The 5,000-nt window shown below is 45.8% G+C and overlaps 5 non-coding genes and 15 pseudogenes across 5 annotated transcripts; all 20 read right to left on the bottom strand.

Annotated features, from left to right (window-relative positions):
* LOC142117342 (5S ribosomal RNA) overlaps positions 1 to 71 on the bottom strand; it is a 118-nt pseudogene extending 47 nt beyond the window's left edge.
* An 81-nt stretch (positions 72 to 152) lies between these two features.
* On the bottom strand, positions 153 to 271 carry LOC142117245 (5S ribosomal RNA; annotated as a pseudogene).
* Positions 272 to 509: 238 nt separating this feature from the next.
* Positions 510 to 628, bottom strand: LOC142117782 (5S ribosomal RNA; annotated as a pseudogene).
* Positions 629 to 710: 82 nt separating this feature from the next.
* LOC142117668 (5S ribosomal RNA) lies at positions 711 to 829 on the bottom strand. Its single transcript, XR_012682970.1, has one exon. It is a non-coding gene; the product is annotated as a 5S ribosomal RNA (ribosomal RNA).
* A 240-nt stretch (positions 830 to 1,069) lies between these two features.
* LOC142117337 (5S ribosomal RNA) lies at positions 1,070 to 1,188 on the bottom strand (annotated as a pseudogene).
* Positions 1,189 to 1,269: 81 nt separating this feature from the next.
* On the bottom strand, positions 1,270 to 1,388 carry LOC142117390 (5S ribosomal RNA). Its single transcript, XR_012682806.1, has one exon. It is a non-coding gene; the product is annotated as a 5S ribosomal RNA (ribosomal RNA).
* An 81-nt stretch (positions 1,389 to 1,469) lies between these two features.
* LOC142117840 (5S ribosomal RNA) lies at positions 1,470 to 1,589 on the bottom strand (annotated as a pseudogene).
* A 240-nt stretch (positions 1,590 to 1,829) lies between these two features.
* LOC142117318 (5S ribosomal RNA) lies at positions 1,830 to 1,949 on the bottom strand (annotated as a pseudogene).
* A 468-nt stretch (positions 1,950 to 2,417) lies between these two features.
* LOC142117291 (5S ribosomal RNA) lies at positions 2,418 to 2,536 on the bottom strand (annotated as a pseudogene).
* A 79-nt stretch (positions 2,537 to 2,615) lies between these two features.
* On the bottom strand, positions 2,616 to 2,734 carry LOC142117389 (5S ribosomal RNA). Its single transcript, XR_012682805.1, has one exon. It is a non-coding gene; the product is annotated as a 5S ribosomal RNA (ribosomal RNA).
* An 81-nt stretch (positions 2,735 to 2,815) lies between these two features.
* On the bottom strand, positions 2,816 to 2,934 carry LOC142117336 (5S ribosomal RNA; annotated as a pseudogene).
* An 81-nt stretch (positions 2,935 to 3,015) lies between these two features.
* Positions 3,016 to 3,134, bottom strand: LOC142117448 (5S ribosomal RNA). The gene has a single exon (XR_012682859.1). It is a non-coding gene; the product is annotated as a 5S ribosomal RNA (ribosomal RNA).
* An 85-nt stretch (positions 3,135 to 3,219) lies between these two features.
* Positions 3,220 to 3,338, bottom strand: LOC142117581 (5S ribosomal RNA; annotated as a pseudogene).
* Positions 3,339 to 3,418: 80 nt separating this feature from the next.
* Positions 3,419 to 3,537, bottom strand: LOC142117851 (5S ribosomal RNA; annotated as a pseudogene).
* An 82-nt stretch (positions 3,538 to 3,619) lies between these two features.
* LOC142117796 (5S ribosomal RNA) lies at positions 3,620 to 3,738 on the bottom strand (annotated as a pseudogene).
* A 242-nt stretch (positions 3,739 to 3,980) lies between these two features.
* LOC142117301 (5S ribosomal RNA) lies at positions 3,981 to 4,099 on the bottom strand (annotated as a pseudogene).
* Positions 4,100 to 4,180: 81 nt separating this feature from the next.
* LOC142117772 (5S ribosomal RNA) lies at positions 4,181 to 4,299 on the bottom strand (annotated as a pseudogene).
* An 81-nt stretch (positions 4,300 to 4,380) lies between these two features.
* Positions 4,381 to 4,499, bottom strand: LOC142117624 (5S ribosomal RNA; annotated as a pseudogene).
* Positions 4,500 to 4,581: 82 nt separating this feature from the next.
* Positions 4,582 to 4,700, bottom strand: LOC142117483 (5S ribosomal RNA). Its single transcript, XR_012682892.1, has one exon. It is a non-coding gene; the product is annotated as a 5S ribosomal RNA (ribosomal RNA).
* Positions 4,701 to 4,941: 241 nt separating this feature from the next.
* Positions 4,942 to 5,000, bottom strand: part of LOC142117203 (5S ribosomal RNA) — a 119-nt pseudogene continuing 60 nt past the window's right edge.

Genomic DNA, 5,000 nt, shown 5'->3' with positions numbered 1-5,000 from the left:
ACCAGCCCGGCTCTGCTTAGCTTCCAAGATCAGACAAGATTGGGCTTGTTCAGGGTGGTGTGGCTGTAGGTATTGGTTTCCTATTGACCTACATCTCTTATACATCTAAAAACCAGCATTGAAGGAAGCCGGAACAAGAGAGAAAAAAAAAATGCCTACAGCACCTGGTATTCCCAGGTGGGTCTCCCATCTAAGTAATAACCAGGCCCGGCTCTGCTTAGCTTCCAAGATCAGACGAGATTGGGCTTGTCCAGGTGGTGTGGCTGTAGGCATTGGTTTCCTAATGACTTACATCACTTATACATTTTAAAACCAGCATTGAAGGAAGCCAGAACAAGAGAGAAAAAAAAGGTACTAACCAGGCCCAAACCTGCTTAGCTTTCAAGATCAGACAAGATTGGGCTTGTTCAGGGTGGTGTGGCTGTAGGTATTGGTTTACTATTGACCTACATCTTTTATACATCTCAAAACCAGCATTGAAGGAGGCCGGAACAAGAGAGAAAAAATAAAGCATACAGCATCTGGTATTTCCAGGTGGTCTCCCATCCAAGTACTAACCAGGCCCAGCCCTGCTTAGCTTCCAAGATCAGACGAGATTGGGCTTGTTCAGGGTGGTGTGGCTGTAGATATTGTTTTCCTATTGACCTACATCTCTTATTCATCTAAAAACAAGCATTGAAGGAAGCCGGAACAAGAGAGAAAAAAAAAAAGGCCTACAGCACCTGGTATTCCCAGGTGGTCTCCCATCCAAGTACTAACCAGGCCCGGCCCTGCTTAGCTTCCAAGATCAGACGAGATTGGGCTTGTCCAGGGTGGTGTGGCTGTAGGTATTGGTTTTCTAATGACCTATATCACTTATACATTTTAAAACCAGCATTGAAGGAAGCCAGAACAAGATAGAAAAAAAAAAGTACTAACCAGGCCTGGACCTGCTTAGCTTTCAAGATCAGACGAGATTGGGCTTGTTCAGGGTGGTGTGGCTGTAGGTATTGGTTTCCTATTGACCTACATCTCTTATCCATCTCAAAACCAGCATTGCAGGAGGACGGAACAAGAGAGAAAAAAAAAAAGCCAACAGCACCTGGTATTCCCAGGTGGTCTCGCATCCAAGTACTAACCAGCCCCGGCTCTGCTTAGCTTCGAAGATCAGACGAGATAGGGCTTGTTCAGGGTGGTGTGGCTGTAGGTATTGGTTTCCTATTGACCTACATCTCTTATACATCTAAAAACCAGCATTGAAGGAAGCCGGAACAAGAGAGAAAAAAAAAAAGCCTACAGCACCTGGTATTCCCAGGTGGTCTCCCATCCAAGTACTAACCAGGCCCGTCCCTGCTTAGCTTCCAAGATCAGATGAGATTGGGCTTGTTCAGGGTGGTGCGGCTGTAGGTATTGTTTTCCTATTGACCTACATCTCTTATACATCTAAAAACCCGCATTGAAGGAAGCCGGAACAAGAGAGAAAAAAAAAAAGCCTACAGCACCTGGTATTCCCAGGTGGTCTCCCATCCAAGTACTAACTAGGCCTGGCCCTGCTTAGCTTCCAAGATCAAATGAGATTGGGCTTGTTCAGGGTGGTGTGGCTTGTAGGTATTGGTTTCCTAATGACCTACATCACTTATACATCTCAAAACCAGCATTGAAGGAAGCCAGAACAAGAGAGAAAAAAAAAGTACTAACCAGGCCCGGACCTGCTTAGCTTTCAAGATCAGACGAGATTGGGATTGTTCAGGGTTGTGTGGCTGTAGGTATTGGTTTCCTATTGACCTACATCTCTTATACATCTCAAAACCAGCATTGAAGGAAGTCGGAACAAGAGAGAAAAAAAAAAATGCCTACAGCACCTGGTATTTCCCAGGTGGTCTTGCATGCAAGTACTAACCAGGCCCGGCTCTGCTTAGCTTCCAAGATCAGACGAGATTGGGCTTGTTCAGGGTGTTGTGGCTGTAGGATTTGGTTTTCTAATGACCTACATCACTTATACATCTGAAAACCAGCATTGAAGGAAGTCGGATCAAAGAGAAAAAAAAAGGCCTACAGCACCTGGTATTCCCAGGTGGTCTCCCATCCATGTACTAACTAGGCCTGGCGCGGCTTATCTTTCAAGATCAGACAAGATTGTGCTTGTTCAAGGTGGAGTGGCTGTAGGTATTAGTTTCCTATTGACCTACATCTCTTATACATCTCAACACCAGCATTGAAGGAAGCCGGAACAAGAGAGATAAAAAAAAAGGCCTACAGCAGCTGGTATTCCCATCCAAGTACTAACCAGGCCTGGCCCTGCTTAGCTTCCATGATCAGACGAGATTGGGCTTGTTCAGGGTGGTGTGGCTGTAGGTATTGGTTTCTTATTGACCTACATCTCTTATACATCTCAAAACCAGCATTGAAGGAAGCCGGAACAAGAGAGAAAAAAAAAAGGCCTACAGCACCTGGTATTCCCAGGTGGTCTCCCATCAAAGTACTAACCAGGTCCGGCCCTGCTTAGCTTCCAAGATCAACGAGATTGGGGCTTGTTCAGAGATGTGTAGCTGTAGGTATTGGTTTTATATTGACCTACATCTCTTATAATCTCAAAACCAGCATTGAAGGAAGCCAGAACAAGAGAGAAAAAAGAAGGCCTACAGCACCTGGTATTCCCAGGTGGTCTCCCACCCAAGTACTAACCAGGCCCGGCCTTGCTTAGCTTCCAAGATCAGATGAGATTGGGCTTGTTCAGGGTGGTGTGGCTGTAGGTATTGTTTTCCTATTGACCTACATCTCTTATACATCTAGAAACCAGCATTGACGGAAGCCGGAACAAGAGAGAAGAAAAAAAGGCCTACAGCACCTGGTATTCCCAGGTGGTCTCCCATCCATGTACTAACTAGGCCTGGCGTGGCTTATCTTTCAAGATCAGACGAGATTGTGCTTGTTCAAGGTGGAGTGGCTGTAGGTATTAGTTTCCTATTGACCTACATCTCTTATACATCTCAACACCAGCATTGAAGGAAGCCAGAACAAGAGAGAAAAAAAAAAGGCCTACAGCACCTGGTATTCCCAGGTGGTCTCCCATCCAAGTACTAACCAGGCCCGGCCCTGCTTAGCTTCCAAGATCAGATGAGATTGGGCTTGTTCAGGGTGGTGTGGCTGTAGGTATTGTTTTCATATTGACCTACATCTCTTATACATCTAGAAACCAGCATTGAAAGAAGCCGGAACAAGAGAGAGAAAAAAAAAAAAGGCCTGCAGCACCTGGTATTCCCAGGTGGTCTCCCATCCAAGTACTAACCAGGCCCGGCTCTGCTTAGCTTCCAAGATCAGACGAGATTGGGCTTGTTCAGGGTGGTGTGGCTGTAGGTATTGGTTTCCTATTGACCTACATCTCTTATACATCTCAAAACCAGCATTGAAGGAGGCCGGAACAAGAGAGAAAAAAAAAAGCCTACAGCACCTGGTATTTCCAGGTGGTCTCCCATCCAAGTACTAACCAGGCCCAGCCCTGCTTAGCTTCCAAGATCAAACGAGATTGGGATTGTTCAGTGTGCTGTGGCTATAGGTATTGTTTTCTTATTAACCTACATCTCTTATACATCTAAAAACAAGCATTGAAGGAAGCCGGAACAAGAGAGAAAAAAAAAAAGGCCTACAGCACCTGGTATTCCCAGGTGGTCTCTGAGCCAAGTACTAACCAGGCCCGGCCCTGCTTAGCTTCCAAGATCAGACGAGATTGGGCTTGTCCAGGGTGGTGTGGCTGTAGGTATTGGTTTCCTAATGACCGACATCACTTATACATTTTAAAACCAGCAATGAAGGAAGCCAGAACAAGAGAGAAAAAAAAAAAGTACTAACCAGGCCCAGCCCTGCTTAGCTTCCAAGATCAGACAAGATTGGGCTTGTTCAGGGTGGTGTGGCTGTAGGTATTGGTTTCCTATTGACCTACATCTCTTATACATCTCAAAACCAGCATTGAAGGAAGTCGGAACAAGAGAGAAAAAAAAAAGGGCCTACAGCACCTGGTATTCCCAGGTGGTCTTGCATCCAAGCACTAACCAGCCCCGGCTCTGCTTAGCTTCCAAGATCAGACGAGATTGGGCTTGTTCAGGGTGGTGTGGCTGTAGGTATTGGTTTCCTATTGACCTACATCTCTTATACATCTAAAAACCAGCATTGAAGGAAGCCGGAACAAGAGAGAAAAAAAAAATGCCTACAGCACCTGGTATTCCCAGGTGGTCTCCCATCCAAGTACTAACCAGTCCCGGCCCTTCTTAGCTTCCAAGATCAGATGAGATTGGGCTTGTTCAGGGTGGTGTGGCTGTTGGTATTGTTTTCCTATTGACCTACATCACTTATACATCTAGAAACCAGCATTGAAGGAAGCCGGAACAAGAGAGAAGAAAAAAAGGCCTACAGCACCTGGTATTCCCAGGTGGTCTCCCATCCAAGTACTAACCAGGCCTGGCTCTGCTTAGCTTCCAAGATCAGACGAGATTGGGCTTGTTCAGGGTGGTTTGGCTGTAGGTATTGTTTACTTATTGACCTACATCTCTTATACATCTAAAAACAAGCATTGAAGGATGCCGGAACAAGAGAGAAAAAAAAAAAGGCCTACAGCACCTGGTATTCCCAGGTGGTCTCCCATCCAAGCACTAACCAGGCCCGGCCCTGCTTAGCTTCCAAGATCAGACGAGATTGGGCTTGTCCAGGGTGGTGTGGCTGTAGGTATTGGTTTTCTAATAACCTACATCACTTATACATTTTAAAACCAGGATTGAAGGAAGCCAGAACAAGAGAGAAAAAAAAAAGTACTAACCAGGCCTGGACCTGCTTAGCTTTCAAGATCAGACGAGATTCGGCTTGTTCAGGGTGGTGTGGCTGTAGGTATTGGTTTCCTATTGACCTACATCTCTTATATATCTCAAAACCAGTATTGAAGGAAGCCGGAACAAGAGAGATAAAAAAAAATGCCTACAGCAGCTGGTATTGCCAGGTGGTCTCCCACCCAAGTACTAACCAGGCCCGAC

Source organism: Mixophyes fleayi, unplaced genomic scaffold, assembly GCF_038048845.1.
Source record: "Mixophyes fleayi isolate aMixFle1 unplaced genomic scaffold, aMixFle1.hap1 Scaffold_171, whole genome shotgun sequence".
Taxonomy (NCBI): domain Eukaryota; kingdom Metazoa; phylum Chordata; class Amphibia; order Anura; family Limnodynastidae; genus Mixophyes; species Mixophyes fleayi.
Note: the sequence above shows the minus strand (reverse complement) of the source record. Positions and strands in the feature narration are given on the sequence as shown.